This window comes from Camelus ferus, chromosome 7, assembly GCF_009834535.1.
Source record: "Camelus ferus isolate YT-003-E chromosome 7, BCGSAC_Cfer_1.0, whole genome shotgun sequence".
Classification (NCBI taxonomy): Eukaryota; Metazoa; Chordata; class Mammalia; order Artiodactyla; family Camelidae; genus Camelus; species Camelus ferus.
Window position 1 is genome coordinate 49896277 of NC_045702.1, and position 17657 is coordinate 49913933.

At 35.8% G+C, this 17657-nt stretch overlaps 1 protein-coding gene and 1 long non-coding RNA gene across 7 annotated transcripts in view; both read right to left on the reverse strand.

The window, feature by feature from the left end:
• Positions 1-17657, reverse strand: part of HDAC9 (histone deacetylase 9) — a 644065-nt gene that overhangs the window by 427362 nt on the left and 199046 nt on the right. The gene's annotated exons all lie outside the window — the stretch shown is intronic.
• LOC116664939 lies at positions 334-17365 on the reverse strand. Its single transcript, XR_004321490.1, has 3 exons — positions 17248-17365; positions 14968-14978; positions 334-343 (listed from the first exon to the last, which is right to left on the reverse strand). It is a non-coding gene; the product is annotated as an uncharacterized LOC116664939 (long non-coding RNA).

The following is a 17657-nucleotide window of genomic DNA, read 5'->3' on the forward strand; positions in this document are numbered from 1 at the left end:
CACTCCAATTCACTCTCTAAATCTCTCCCTCCATCTCTCAATTTTTAGAGAGATACACACAGAGAGTATATACACCTACTCTCTTCCTCCTCCTCCAAGCTTGAACTTCATTTTAAATAGTATTAATATTTAAAAATTTTTCATGTTATTAACTTGAGGCTGAAATATCTTAAAGCCACAGGCATAATATGCTGCTATCCTGAATCCAACCTTTGGACAAGCTGTGTACTTGCCTTAAGCCCCACTCAACTACAGCTCTGAGAGCAGACCTCATCACAGCGATGGCCTCCAGCCCCAGATGGCTGACACAATTTCAGTTCCCTTAAAAGATAAAAAAGCTAGTCTACATCTGAAATTTAGAACTAGTAATTCTGAGTTTAAAATCCTTATAATTCTTAAGTCTATAGTTAAGAGTTTTCTTCAAGTACAAAAAAAATAGTTAACTTTCAGTTCTCAAAGAAATGCAGCAGAAACGTGTTACCCTTCTTACATTCACTATTAAATATGTGTATACACGTAGATGTATGCGTTTGTGTATGCCAAGGCTCAGTTTCCACAATGCTTCATACTTGATTTCTCTGAGAACAGCTAACCCAGTCAGATGCTAAAGTTTCCACAGGGCTTCTTTCTCCTCCATGCTTTCATTGCTTAAGGTTTTCCTACTGTCAACCTTCCCCAAACCTCACTCAGTGAAAATTGGTCAGTGTTCCCCAGCAGCCTCCACTGTACATCTGTCAGTCCAGATGGGTAGGAAGACAAGCAATGGGAAGAAAACATACACACACAGAGTAGATTATTTCACGTTCCATGGGGGCAAGTGTACATGCACTTAGACAATGTCTGGCACATAAGAGGCACTCAAAAAATACTCGCCAGGTAAATGGATAATGGTATCACATCTACCCAGTCACAAATGCTAGAAATCTAAGAGTCTTCCTCTCTCTTTTGTATCAATTCCCAATTTCTCTATTTCTGTTCCCTCCAGTTCCCTCATTATTCCCTATTTCTGCCCAGACACTTACAATGGGTAGTTCACCGGCTAAATAATGGTTACACAACCCACTTTAAGGGGCGTCCCATGCTTTACAATGCAGCCAAAGTCACCTTTCTAAGAAGGATTTCTGATTGTGCAGCTCTACTGCTTAAAATCCTTCAGAGGTTCACAGTCACCATCTTCAGACAGAATTAATGGTCCTTCAGCATCTCTCCCCTGCCTGTTTTACAGCTTCATCTCCTACCAGAGCAACAGTATAGATCAAGCCCTCCAGCCACCCTCAAACACACAGACCTTCGCTTCAATGTTCATCCTTGGAAGGCTTTCCAGTCTTTCTCAATCTCGCATATTTTGGTTTCAGCACCAATTTCATTCTTTACTTTGCCTTTTTTCTCCACTCTAGACAGTGTGCTCTGGAAGCAAGACACTGTGTCACTTGTTTTGTAATAAATTCAGTGGGCATCCATAAGTGCTTCTTTTTCCTTCTGCTTTTATTGAGAAATAATTGGCATACATCATTGTATAAGTTTAAGGTATACAGCATGATGGTCTGACCTACATGTGAAATGATAATCACAGTAGGTTTCGTTAATGTGCATTATCTCATGCAGATACAATAAAAGAAAATGAAAAAAGAAAGTGAAAAAAGAAAAAATGTCTCCTTGTAACTCCTTGAGAACTCCTAAGATCTACTCTCTCAACAACTTTTCTATATATTATACAGAAGTGTTAAATATGGTCATCATGTTGTACATTATTATTTATCTTTTAAGTGGAAGTTTGTAGCTTTTAACCACCTTCCTCCAATTCCCCTTTCCCTACCCCATAAATACTTCTTAATTTAAGTTGGTCAGCCCCTATGAGCTCAGTTTCCTCATCTTTTTTTTTTTTTAACCACCTACAAAGAGGATCCTAGGGAGAAAGTAATCAAACATCATGCATTTAAAGTTTATAGCACTTAAGTGATATTCATAGAACGTTATTATTACTTTTTAAGACACATACTTGGCCTCATTTCAATTGCCTCACCTAGAAGGTCTAAATAAAAATTAGACGGGCAAGAAATAAGACTGACCTGTTTTGTTTGTATAAAACCTGCTCATTTCTCCTTTCCATAATAGCAACTAAAATTTATGATTCATCTGAGTGAAAGCTAGCATACTGTCCTGTCCTGTTGTAGGCCTGGGAAGAATCTGACTGGGAATAAAGGATCAATCCTCAGGATCAAGAGAAGAAATGAAAATGTGGCCAGACAGCTGGGAGTGAGCCCTGAGTGTATTGTTAGAAGGTTCTGGCTCCTCAGAAGTTCTCAGCCTAGAGTTTTACCCCTGAAATTTTCCACATCCCTATCATCTCTTTGTTAAAATTTCCGTCTCTATATCTAAAGACATACTTACTGATCAGATACTTCATGATTTAAAATCTGTAAGTGTGTGGCTGTTACTTCTGAATGGCCCTAAGTGTTTCTTTGTACTTGGAGGAGCCAACTTAGCCATTCACAGAGAAGCAATCTCTCTATAAATGAACAGATTTCCACACGTGGGCTGTAATATATGCATAACACATTTCTCTCAGTGTTAATTTTGGTCTAACATCCTCCTGATGGTCTTGATTACCTTGGAGACTTACATCCTGTCTTCTGTATATATGTCGTTGTTAGTCACTTCTACTAAGTTGTCGCACCACCATTTCTCAAAGATGATAACAGAAGACACAATATTTCAATAACTGATTTTTCCTTTCAACAAATGTTTATTCAACCTCCTGTTTCAAAAACTTTGCTAAAGCTTAGCTGAATCTAAATCTCATGTAAAATAGAAAAATTCTGTGACAGTCCAGCTAAGTTTGTAGTAAAAATAACTGGAACCATTTCAGCATATTAATAAAAAAGTTTTATTAATTCAATGTTTTCCTTTTAATTTGTAAGTAAAAAGTAAATATCGTAATATATGTTTTAATTTGTTTTCTTATCTTTTTTCTTAAAATTGGAACTCCTAGACTATTTTTTATGATCATTCATATTATTGATATGGCTACAACTCAAACACCGTATGAATAAAAAGTATCCTGAGAGAGCAATAGCATACAAATAAACATGGTGAGGCAGTGTGGCAATAAATGGCATTTGGGACAGCATATTGAGGGTGAAAAGTAATAGTAATAATTTTTTAAAAACTGGAATTGTTAGAGGCTTTATCCACTGTGCTTCTTTTATTCATAGTATGCTAATCAAATAGATGGATGACTGGGCACTGAATCTATATAAACAATCTTATGTTGTGACAAATCCCAAGGCATCTGGTTAAGTCAGATATCTCCCCTTGAGAATTAAAATGAAACAAGAAGTGTTTTGTTCCTAAAATCTGTGCCCTAGTAGATAGGATCCAACACAGAACCAAACATCCCATCTAACTTTTCCAATGCCATGCTTCCAAAAGGAAATTACATTAAGTTCCTCCATTCAAAATGCAAAAAGCAAAACATCCAAGAACGAGATTTCTAGCAGAATGTAATTTTAAAGATATGATTCTTTTCCCCATTACTGGAGATATCAAACATTTTAAAAGCCTGTTCTTTCCTACTTGGATTCCAGATCATTATTTTTTTGGCCAAAAAGAAAGGTTTTCTGCATTCTTAAAATAATTAGGCAAGATTTCAAATCAAATTATCCAATTTCAAAGCTCTATTTTTCTCTCTAAAAATGCCTGTTAGAGAAGGACTGCCGATGACTAAGCTTTGTGTCATTCTCATGGCTTTATTAGGAGAATGTTCTAAGTCCTTCACTTTCTATGTAATCAGAACTATAATTTCTTCAGGTTATTTTAAGACCCAGCTATGGCTAAAGCAGGAAACTCAATTTTATTCTGAGCTCTAGACATGTCAACACAGCAGAGCAGGGCTCCAGCTATCCGGGCTATCTTCTTTCATAAACCTCCTTGCTTGGTGTTCGACCAAGGCTCTGGGCTAGCTGTACTCCACTCTCTGGGTATCAAGTAACTTTCCAAGACATTGAGGGTAGTAGGACTGTTATTTTGGAAAATGTGTGTTGACATATTATCACTCTACAAATGAAGAGCTTACTTAACCAAAGAGTACTACTTTCTCTTACTAGCATCAATTTGAAAACCATATTCAACAGAAGGGCAGTTGAGAAAACGCAGGTGCCAGAAACATTTGATAAAAAAGCAGAACAGAAAGCTCTAACTACATATGTCTACTTAGTTCATCATACTCCCTTAGAATTTTATAACTTAATTAACCAACTCTATTTAAGCAGGCTGGTTGCCTCTAATTATGCTAAAATTTTTTTCTGTGCTGCAAAGTGATATTAATAGTGAGTGGCATTTCTGCAAGTAACAGGTAACCCACTTCTATAATCGTGAGCTCTATCTAAAGTACAGAGGGGAGAATAAGACAGTATAATAAACCATAGGTAAAAATCTGTAAGCGGTGGTCTTCAGAATGAAAATTAAAATGTAGCATCATTACTTTAATATTTTAATGTGTATCAAAAAGGCTCTCCTATATATGCATTAATCTTTTATTTAAGTATATTAATTAATATTTTCAATTTAAAGTTAACATACAGACATAAAAATATTTTCTTGCTTTAAACTTATATATAATGGATTTAACACATTTCTGTTTAACTCTTAGTTCTTATTCTAGCACTTTTTCTTTAGATTGAAATACTTATTTACTACTTAACTTACTGCTCCTATAACAACATAAGTTAGTTGAGCTTACAATCTATATGTATATACTTACACATTTTGAGGTTTTTTCCCACTCAACAATATATGTAGCCCATTCACCCATATTAATATGCTCAGACATCACTTATTAATTTTAATTATTTGGATAGCATTTCAGAGTATGGATTATGGACACTGTTGTTGTATTGTCCAATATTTAAGTCACCTTCAACTTTTCATTACCATAAATAATGCTGCAAGTAAATAACCTAGTGCACAAATTCTTGAGCATCTGTGCAAGTATTTCAGTACAGTGTTTACATGAAATTACTGAACTGCAGAGTATAAACATTTTTCATACTGATAATACTGCAATTTATGCACTTCCCAAATTTCACCAGTGTGCTCTTCCACTAATACATGAGGGTGCCCTTTTCCTCCAAACTCTAATCAACAGTGGAGTCTTTATTTTCACCAGCATAATGGAAGCAAAATTGGCACCTCAATGATGTTTTAATCAAGACTGAGATTAATCATCTACTCGTTTATTTACTGGCCATTTTTTATTCTTTTTCTGTGAATGTGTTCTCAATACATTCGACAACTTTTCTGCTGAGTTACTGGTATTTTTATATTGATTTATAGTTTATATTTATACCTTACAGATTTTACTTCATGAGTACTAGATACAGAATAACTATTTTCCAGCTACCTGTCATGTAGTGAAAAATAGTGGCACTGTTTGTCATATAATTTGTATCTGACCTTATGCCAAGTCGAAAGTCACTTTTTAAACTCTCTCTCTAGATAAACTGACAGAGGTATTTCCTAGAATGAGTTGTGATAACCTCACTCATAAGCTCATTAGTATAAATAGAAATATTTTTCCCAAGGCATAATATCTAAACTATAGTTTCTGCTAGCACCTTTTCATTTTGTTCTGTGAAGTAGGACCTTAAAACCAAGCTTTAGTTTCATTCTATGCAAAGTATTTCTCAATCACTCAACAGAGCCCACCAATGAGTAGAAAACTAACAAACCAGGTACCGGGCTTCTGAACTTAAAGGTTCATTTCCCCTGCTTTAAGGGGCAGGTGACACCTTCCACAACCTCATATACCTGTTTCAATTCATATGAGAATAAACATTCCAGACGGCAGAAGCTTTTCTCTTAAAATATTTTTTAAAATCCCATTTTACTGTTTTAAGGGATTCTTTTCAAAACAGATTGGATGTACTCCTGCTTTTAAAGATGCCCACAATATGAAGGACACAGGGACCTCTTCAGACCCGTCACTTACTGCATTATGACACGGTGGTTCCATTAGGACTTGTTATGCACAGTAGTTAGCCCTCATGGAATTAGGTTTTCTTGTTTGTTTGTTTGTTTGTTTTGGTTTTATCTCTACTTTTTCAGTGTTTGTGGGAGGGGTCCCTTCTTGCTTGCCCTTGTGCATTGTGGCTGTGGGTAAGCCTAACTCTAGTTACCTTCTGCTGCCTTTAACCTGTGTCTGCTGATCTTGGGTTTGAAAACCCAGACAGCCAAATTTGTTTTCAACCTTTCTAAAACTGATTACTTAAATCTACTATTGCCACAAATTTCTTTGAAAATTAGACACAGAATGGACAGTCTTCCAAGAAAAACTCACATGTACACAAATAGATAAGTGTGGACACTTTCATAGGATTCAGGGACTACCTAAAGTCCATTCATGGACACCTTGAACTCTCCAGGTCCTTTTTTGATTCACTTCAAACCCTGATTTTGGTTCATAAAGAAGAGTTTACAAATAAGTGAAATCAGTAATGGAAGTCAGTGCGGTTAGAGGAGACACATCCCAATGAAATGAGACCTTATGTGAAACCATAGTGAATAATGTCCTTTAAATTGTTCAACTGAAGCATACAAAGTACATGAATATTTGTCTATGGTGAAATTTACTCGTGTTATTTCAAAAGGGAAGTTATATATATAACATAATTGAAAATACACCATATAATACTATAAATGTGAGCATGTGACTGTAAGGACTGAGAAAAGAAAATGAAGAGAACCATTTGTATTTTTTAAACAAAAAATTGTATTTCAGCCAGAAGAGCTGTCATTCCAGTGACTACTTCAGAAATACAGTCAGGAGTTCCTTAGCATGTGAAAGAAGATTCTTGTCCTTACTGCCCTGCTTCTTGTCAAGTTGGCATTAAAAGCCCACTTTACACCCTGCTGTCATAATCCTGGCAGGAAACAGATGGGTGAGAATGGAAGAAAAAAGGAGTAAAGGCCTCTTCTTTAATTAACTCTGGCTTTACTTGTACTCCTCCACCTGCAAGGTCTTGTCCCTAAAGGTTGACAAATGATCAAATTATCAGTAAGAAAAGCCTGGTTGAGAACAAGAGTACACTAAAGGCAGAATACGACAGCTAATGGACAATAGCTAATTCTTTAGAACAAATGTGTAGAAGAACTATGATAGTGGCTCTGCTAGATTCTGCAAGTGGCCGAGAGAAGGAATGGAGGGGAGAAAATGACTCAAAGCAGTCTCTGAATCTACAGAGCTTACCCTGTCATTCATTCCCAAAGTTCTGGGTTCTTAACAAGTGCAAGAGATCATTCTTTACATGAATCTACAGGTAGACAGCAGCAAGGAAATAAAACATCCTCAGAACTCATTTTTGTAATGCATTGTTTTCTAATTTTCATCATTCACAGAAACAAAGGCAGGTGACTCACTTTTCAATCTCTAAAATACAGTATCTGTGAGGCTTCCAAATGGACAGTGAGCGTTATTAATACAGGTCTAAAGGTTAAGGAGTGAGAAGGAACCCAGCCGACAGCCAGGGGTCTCAGTCCTACACCCTAAAGGAACTTAATCCTACCAACAACCTGAATGAACTTGAAGAGGACTTTGAACTCCAGACGAGAATGCAGCCCCAGCCAACATGCCAATTTCAGCCTTGGGATTCCTGAGGGTGCAGCTAGCCTGTGCTTAGACTCGTAACTCATAGAAACTGAGAGATGGTGAACAGACGCTCTTGAAGGAAGGAAAGAGGGAGGGAAGGAGAGAGGGAAGGAAAAGAGGAGGGAAGGAAGAAAGGAAGGAAGGAAGGAAGGAAGGAAGGAAGGAAGGAAGGAAGGAAGGAAGGAAGGAAACCAAAAAGCAATGAAACGAGGCAGTCATGAAGGTGAAGCCTATTAAGAGACATCAATGCCCGTAAGCACTTGGTGTTCTTTACATCATATCCTTACCAACTATGTTTGTCTTTAAACATCAGAAATTCAATTTTTGTAAGTGTGAAGTCATCAGTTTTGAGCCAAGAAATTAGGAATCAGACTATATTCATGTTTAAAGAGAAATCAAAATTATAGAGAATGCTGGCTGATTTTTTTTTTTTTTCAGAGAAAGAAGCCTAAAATCTGATGTTGGTCTTTTAAAATAATCTCTGTATATAATTTTTTACTATTATGCTAGATCAGATGCCCAATTTACTATTATCCTAGAATTTGAACTTGACAGATAAAACACTCTCTGGGGCTCTTTTCTGAGGAGGCAGAGGACGGCTGAGTTGAGCTCTTCCTGTTAGTGTTTTCAGGTAACCAGATTATGGTGTAAGATTGTGAGGTAACATTCTCTTTTCTGGAAAGATACTACTCTTGTAACTTTAGCTATCTAGAACATAAGAAAGACTCAAGCATTTGGCTCTCATGGGCCAAACTACATTCCCAATGGATATGAACTTAACTGACTATATTTTACATAAAAGAAATCCTCCCAAAGGATCTTTTAACACTTTAGAAGTTAAAGTATTAAGGTTGACCATCTGATCTTTTATTCACTAACTATATTACACATAATAAACTAGGATAACATAACGTGACCCACTAAAAGGAGACCTGCAGGAGATGAAGATTTTAAAGCACAGCTGTAAATACCATGTTTGTCTGAAGGAAACAGCCCCCCCCCCAAAAAAAACCCTGTTTCATTGAAGGATCTCCACATTTGAAGTATGACACAGTTAATATTCACAAAAATAATAATGTACCCTTAATAAAAGTATTATGGGAAAGGAAGAGAAGCTCTTCCTTTCTTCATTTAAATTAAAGATTGGCTCTTAAAATATATTCTTTGTAGTATATATTTATGCTTAGATAACCCAGCATAATGGGCAGAGAAATATATAAAGTACAAAGGTGTGTGTGTAGTTTAAATATCAGTTGCTATAAATGGACAATTTTCAATTCGTTCATTCATTTACTCACTTCACAAATACTCACTGAGTAATTTTTACTTGTCAGGCATTCTTCTAAGTCTTAGGTTTTATTTGAATTTCCATGTTTTAATTGATTCAGGGATTTTATTTTTATTTTATAGATATTTTCCTTAAATGTTAATGAATGTATTCGGGGAAGGAACCGATTTTTATTCTTCCAAATTATAATGAATTTTTATCTCATCCACAAAATGGAAGACTGATCAGCATCACTCTATTAACTGGTTGCACATTTTGGTCTCGAATATCATATCCTGCAGGGTCCAATGTATCAGGAATTCTCCTTCATGTGCTGGGCACTAATACTTAGTCCTAGATGTCACATAATGTATCTAACACTGTGGAGTTAGAAATCTTTGCAAACTGGCTTTCACCAACTACCCAAGTAGCTAAAAAAAATTTCATTCTCAGAGTACTGAATATTTGTGAATGACTGATGTGTTTTTGGCAAAAAAGTGAAAACTTCAGTGAGGCACACTATATTCAGCAATGAGATACACTTAACATATGAAAAAAATCCATGCATTACATTTCAAAAGATTGGAATGAGAAAGAAGGAAAAAATACTGTTGTTATCTTGAATGCAACATGTAGCTCTGGCATCATTTAAATATCACCCAGAGTAGGTGTAAAACTCAATAAAATACGACTTTAGAACCAATAACCAATATACTCTCTCTCTCTTTTTAAATTCTAACCATGTTAACTAAAAACTGGGGTTTAGAAAAAAAAAAACATGAATAAAACAATTCCTAAGGACTCTGTGGTACGTATTCCAAAATACTGTTTTTTAATAAGAAAATTATTTTGCTTAAATAAATTGTGCAAAAAAAAGAAAAAAAGATACCTGGAAACTATTCCTTATCTATTTAGCAACTGACCTGCAGCAAGTATTATATTAAGTAGTAATATTTAATGAGGTATTTGACAAACTTTCTGCTTATTCATAATAATTTTTGTTACAGCGCTATTTAAACTGAAGTTTCTGCTATACTTATTAGTCCAAAATAAGACCTAACTTTAAAAGGTGAAATGAGACCTAGAAAGTTCAAATGTTGTCACTGGGTGGAGATAGAAAGAAAAAAACGAACACTGTTGATAAGACCTTATATTTCTGATTAATAGTAAAGTGATAATCTTCATTACTAAAATAGAAATAAACAACTGGTTACAGCTACCAAGAGTTTAGTACATGGTCAGATTTTTCCTTCTCTTCTATTTCTATTAGAAGAACTCCATGACTCTTGCTACAGGGAGAGGAAAAATAATTTAAATGCTTTAAAGTATCAAATTAAGTTAGATAAATCATAACAATACTGAATAATCCTTTGTAAACAGGTCTTTGTAAACAGGACTACAACACTTTTGTGGAAAAGTAAGGGATTCAAAACCTGTCAGACACAGCACAAGTTTCAAGATAAAGTTAAAATAAGCTAGAACAGAATGAGTTTCTTACTCTAAAATACGAAGTATTATAAACTGACAGTATCAGACCAACACAGTACTGTGGCAATTTGTCTGTTGAACCAAAATTACTTTTGGTATACAAGAAAGGCATAGTGCTATGATCTGATCTGTTTCAGGGAATTACAAAAGAGAATCACTGACATTTTTCAAGTTAGTGGGGAACCTAACAGTAATCTAGGCAACTGCTTTATAGTTTATAGATGCCAAGAGAAGACAACTAAATTCCCTACCTCCACACAAACAGTGGCAAACCCTGAGCTAAAACACCCATAAAGTATAAGCTCCTTGAGACCAGAGGATGGGATTTCATCAATGTCATTATTCCTGAAATCTTTCAGTACCTTTACTAGGTTCATAAAAATATGAATGAACAAATAAACCAAAATGTCCTGATTTCATGTCTACTATACCATGCAATACTTAAATTGTTCCTGCATGCACTGGGATTGGAATTACATCCAGAACATTTCTAGTATGCATGGAAAAATAAAAAGATAAAGGATCTTCTGTTCCTTCAGCATACAAATGGTGGTTTCTAAAAGACAAACTATCAGATATTGGTGTATGGCACTGAAGAGCTTATGAAATTCTAAATTAAGAATATGAAAGATAAATCATTTACATCTACTGCAAAAGACACTTTGGATGCAATATTCAAGTGGTCCCTGCCTAACCATTCACCTTTCCTCTCTGTTTTATTGAAAATGCAGTTACCATACTGGCTTTCATTCTGAAAATAGCCAAATATATATTCTAAACTTGGGACCTTTGCACTGGTTGTTTCTTCTGCCTGAAATTCCTTTTCTTAGATCTTTGTATAACTGGGCTCTTCTAGTTACTCAGACCTCAGCTAAAATTAGGTTGCTTCCTGTTGAGAGTGATGTTACCAAGATGGTGTCATAGGTCATTCCTGATTTCCTGCCTTCTTAAGAGAAGGATAACTAACACCTATTCAAGAATAAGACAACACTGAGAGAATCCTAGAGCACAGGGGTGAGGCTGAAACACCCTCTGCACTTCAGAAATCAAGACAGACTGCATTAGAAGGCAAGAGAAGCAGCTACACATTGACCCAGTCGCCTCTCCCCCAGGCCAGCACAGCACCAAGCGGAGAGGTCTCCCATCAGCCTCCTGACCCTCCAGTGGGAAAAGTGAACCCGGGGATGGGAGGTAACAAGCCTCCCCTAGCATTGTGGGTCATTCTGTGGAAGTCTCTACTCTGATCTCATACCATGACTATTGCAGGGGACTCTATGGGGTTCAAACACTGGGAATCTGAATGTGATGGAGAATGGGGGAGGGGCTTTTTCCAACCAGCACCAGGAATTTGGCAGATAGAGTTCAAACCGCAGTGCCCAAGTAGTAATCTCAACCAACAGCTTTGCTCTTCTGCAGAACCAAGTCGGGGGAGCAGTCTGACCAGGGTATTTGGTGGTGTGCAGACCTGCCTGATTCAGGTCTTTAAACAAGGAGTTTTGCAGGCCCTAGAGCTTGGTTTTTCCAATCCCAGGCAAGATGCTGAGTCACAGCTCCATCCGCTGTGGGGAGTGCCTTCCAGCTCCATCTGACCAGAAGGGCTGGTGATAACTCATGGAAGCTGTGTAGCCCAGTGGTGCTCCAGCCAAGAAGTGGGCAAGCAGAGCTGATCATCGCTAGGCAAAGTCAGTTCTAGGTGTGGAGGGTTTCCATGTGCTAAGGACAGGCAGGGGGATTAAGGCTGAGTGTAGCTCCCGGCCCCTCCCACCCAGAGAGCCTGTTAGAAATTGAAAGTAGCCTGGAGAGTCCCCTTCCTCTCCCAGGGAGGCAAGAGGGCTAAGACATAGCCCAATCTGCTGTGGAGTCAGTCTTCTGGCCCCACTTTACCAGAAGAGCTGGTGAAAACACCCGAAAGCTGTACAGTCCAACAGCACTTAAACCAAGAGAAGGATGGACAGAGCTGATAGTCTGCATAGCAAAAACAGTGGACCTGTTCAGCCAGGGGCCTTGGGGTGCAGGTCAGCTTGAGTTAAAGCAACAAACAGCTTTGCTGATTTTAAAGCTGCTTTTCCGACTGCACCCAGGCAGGAAATCTAATTCATAGCCCCCGGATTGCTGAATACAGCCTTTAGTTTGTCCAACCAGGGAACTTAACCTAGGAATTTTCTAGCTCATTCAAAAGCTCTATATACAGTGGCACTTCAACAGAGAGCACAGCCTGTGGCAGAGCAATACCAGTGGTCTCACATGACCAGGGAATTCAGTATTTTTTCAGGCCTGATACAGCCCCAAAACAACAAGCCATACAGCCCCTAGACCCTGGCCTACTGCCCTGGGAAGCTAAATCAAAGTCCCATCTACCACTGAATATAGTACCCAATCCCAAATGTCTAGTAAGTTTGACCAGAGAATCCATGAGACCTCGGAACCCATCCTACAGACTCACTTAGGTATGAAGCCAAGCCAGCAGTCTATCCAACTGTTCTCAGCCCTCATTCCCATCCTCAGAGCTAGAACAGTTGCCTTGCCCCACCTGCCCAAAGACATTACCAGCAGGTACTCCCAGAATCCAAACTGAGCTGACTGATGAAGCACTGTCTTTGCCAAAGTTAACATGTAAAGTCTGGGAAAGGCGCTCCATTACTCAGTTGTGTAAATACCGACATAAGGAATCAAGGATTATAAAAATTCAGGTAAATATGCCACCACCAAAAGAAATCAATAAAGCTCTGATAAAACTGACTCTAAAGAAATGGACATCTATGAACTGTCAGACAAAGAATTCAAAATAATGCTCTGAAGGAAGTTTACTGAACTATTTAAAAACAGATAGACAACTAAATGAACTTAGGAAATGACACATGAACAAAATGAGCAGTTTGATTAAAACAGCAACAACAAAAACTCCAGAAATCCTAGAGTTGAAAAATATAATAACTGAACTTAAGAATTCAATAGTTTCAAAAGTAGACTTGACCATTCAGAAGAATAAGCAATACAGAGACTTGGACATTGGAAATTACCCAGTCAGAGGGCCAAAAAGAAAAAAGAATGAAGAAAGTCTATGAGAATTATGCAATACAATGAAAAGAAACAATATTCACATTATGGGAATTTCAGAAGGAGAAAAAAAGAGAAAGGGACAGAAGATATATTTAAAGCAATAATAGCTGAAAATTTCCTGAACCTGGGAAGAGAATATGAATATCCAGATCCATCAGGTCCAAAGAACCCCAAATAGGCTGAACCTGAAAAGGGCTACATCAAGACACATTAGAACTAAATTTTTGAAAGTCTATGACAAAGAAATAATTTTAAGAGCAGTAAGAGAAAAGAGAGAAGTTACATCCACGAAAACCCCCATTAAGACTATCAGTAGATTTCTCAACAGAATCTTTTCAGGCCAAGAGAGAATGGAATGATATATTCAAAACATTGAAAAGAAAAGAGCCATCATAGGAGTTGTATATCCAGCAAAGCTGTCCTTCAGAAATGAGTGAGGGATAAATACTGTCCTGAACAAGAGCTGAGGGAGTTCATTACCGACAGACCTACTTACAAGAAATGCTTGAAGAAGTTCTCTGAGTAGAAGTAAAAGAACACTAATTAACATGATACAAACAAAAAGGTAGAGTAAATCTTACTAGTAATGGTAATAGAGAGTCTGCAATATGCTAAGAATGGTGCAAAACTCACAACTCTAGTTAAAAAGTTAAAAAAAGAATGCTAAAAAAATAACCATAAACACAATAATCTGTTTTAGTTACAGAATAAAAAACATGTAAATTGTAAGAGCAATAACCTAATAGGTGAGGGGGAGAAGAAGTAAAAGTATAAAGCATATGAATTCTACTGAAGTTAAGATGTTATAAGTTTAAAATAAGTTGTTATAAGTTTAAGATATTTAATGTAAGCCTGTTGGTAACCACAAGGGAAAATCTTGTAGTAATTACACAAAAGAACATGATAAAAAAAAGTCAAAGCATACAGATACCAAAAGACATCAAAACACACAAAAAGATAGCAGGATAAGAAATAAGAAATGATGGATCTACATAACAATCAGAAAGCAATAAAATGGCAATAGTAAGTCCTTACCCATTAATAATTACTTTAAATGTAATCATTAAATTCTCCAATCAAAAGACAGAGAGTGGCTGAATGGACAGAAACACAATATCCAACAATTTGCTCCCTAAAAGAGACTCAATTTAGCTTTAAAGGCACACATAGATAGAGTATGAAGAGATGCAAAAAGACATTTCAATCAAATGGTAATCAAAAAAGCCAAAGATAACTATACTCATATCAGACAAAAAAGACTTAAAACTGAAAGTGATTAAAAAAAGAAAAAGGTCATTATATAATGATTAAGGGGTCAATACATCAATAGATAAACCAGTTGTAAATATTTATGCACCCAACATCTGAGCATCTAAAAATATAAAGCAAAAACTAACAGAGCTAAAAGCAGAAATAACCAGCAATACAATAATAGCTGGGGATTTTAATACCCCACTCTATACAATGGACAGATCATCCAGAGAATAAGGAAACAGTGGATTTGAACAGTGACATAGACTAAATGAATTTAACAGACAAATGCAGAACATTTTATCCAACAACAGCAGAATATATATACTTCTCAAGTGTTCATGGAACATTTTCTAGGGTAGACCATGTGTTAGGCCACAAAACATGTCTTAGCAAATTTAAGAAGACTGAAATCATACGAAGTATCCTCTCTGACCACAACGGCATCAAACTAGAAAAAAAGAAGAAAATTGGAAAATTCATGAACACATGGAAATTAAACAACTCTCCTGTACAACCAATAGATCAAAGTAGAAACTAAAAACAAAATTTTAAAGTTTCTTAAGACACATAAAAGTGGAAATACAACACATATGGAATACAGCAAAAGCAGTTCTAAGAGAAAAGGACATAGCAATAAAAATCAACATTAAGAAGCAAGAAAGATCCCAAATAAACAACATAACTCTGCCTTAATGAACTAGGAAAAGAAGAATAAATATTGGGCCCAATATTAACAGAAGGAAAGAAATAATAAAGATTGGAGCAGACATAAATGAAACAGAAAACCAAAAACAATAGAAAAGATTAACCAAACTAAGAGTTGATTCTTTGAAAAGATAAACAAAATTGCAAACCCTCAACTAGACCAATCAAAAAAAAAAAAAAAAGATCTAAAACAACAAAATTATAAATGAAAAAAAAAAAACTGATACCACAGAACTTATCAAAGAATCTTAAGAGCCTGTTATGAACAACTATATTCCAACAAATTGTACAACCTAGAAGAAATGGAAATATTATTAGAAACACACAACTCATTTAGACTGAATCAGAAAGAAACAGAAAATCTGAATAGACCAATTCCTAGTATGGAGATTTAAAATCACTAATAAAAAGTCTCCCAACAAAGTAAATCCCAGGACCAGATGGCTTCACTGGTGAATTTCACCAAACATTTACAGCAGAATACCAATCCTTCTCAAACTCTTTTAAAAAAATCGAAGAGGAATTTTGGGGAGGAAACACACCCAAACTCATTTTAAGAGGCCAACATTATCCTGATAATAAACCCAGAAAATTACACTACTGAAAATAAAAACTATAGGCCAATATCTCTGATAACCACAGATGCAAATATTCTCAGTAAAATACTAGCAAACTGAATCCAATAGCACATGAAGAGGATCATTCACCATGATCAAGTGGGATTTACCCTTGGGACACAAGGATTGGTCAACATATGTATATCAATTAATGTGATACAACACACTAATTGAATAAAAAATCATAATCAATAGATGCAAAAAAATTATTTGATAAAATTCAACAACCATTTAAAAGGCACTTAACAAACTAAGCATAGAAGGAGCATCTCTCAACACAATAAAGGCCATATATGACAAATCCACAGTTAACATTATGCTTAAATGATGAAAGGTTGAAGCTTTTCCTTTAAGATCAGAAACAAGGCAAGGGTGCCCACTCTCACAACTCCTATTCAACATAGTACTGGAAGTCCTAGGTAGAGCAAACAGGCAAGAGAAAGAAATGAAAAATATAAGAATTAGAGAGAAAGAAGTGAAATTGTCTCTATTTGCAGATAACATGATTTTATACATAGAAAATATTAAACACTCAATGAAAAGATTGTTAAATTATTGAATTCAGTAAAGTTGCAGGATACTCAATTAATATACAAAAATAACTATCATTTCTTTATCCTAAGAAAAAAATTTCTGTTAAGAGAATGAAGAAGTTGATCCCATTTCATCAAAAACAATATTTAGGAATACACATAAGGAAGTAAAAGATGTTTATGCTGAATCTACAAGACACTGATGAAAGAAACTGAGACACAAATAAATGGAAAGGTATCCCATATTCATGGATTGAAGAATTAATATTGTAAAAACTGTCAATACTACCAAAAGCCACCTACAGTTTCAGTAAAATCCTTACCAAAATTCCAATGGCATTTTTTACATAAGTAGAAAAAATGATCCTAAAATTTATATGGAACCACAAAAGATCTCAACTAGCCAAAGAAATCCTGAGAAAGAATAAAGCAAGAGGTGGCACACTTCCTGATTTCAAGCTATACTCCAAAGCTATCATCTTGAAAATAGTATGGTACTAGCATAAAAAAGACAAATAGACCAATGGAACAGAATCCAGAGCCCAGAAATAAACCCAAGTATACATAATCAACTATATTTGACAAGGGAGCCAAGAATACCTGATGAAGAATCAATAAATGGTGCTGGGATAATTGGTTATTCACATGTAAAAGAATGAAACTGAACCCACATCTTACATTACTCACAAAAATTAACTTGAAATAGATTAAAGACTAAAATGTAAGACCTGAATCCATGAAACTCCTAGATGAAAACACTGAAACAAAACTCCCTGACATGGGTTTTAGTAATGGTTTTTTTGGATATGATACCTAAACCATAAGCATCAAAATAAAAAATAAACAAGTTGGACCATATCAAACTAAAAAGCTTCTGTGCAACAAAAGAAACCATCATCAAAGTAAAAAGATACCCTGTGAAATGGGAAAAAATATATATGCAAATTATATATCTGATAAGGGGTTAATATTCAAAACATCTAAAGAACACAAAAGACTCAATAGCAAAAAAAAAAAACCAATTAAAAATGGGCAAAGGACCTGAATAAACATTTCCCAAAAGAGATATATGAAAGGACAAAAAGTAT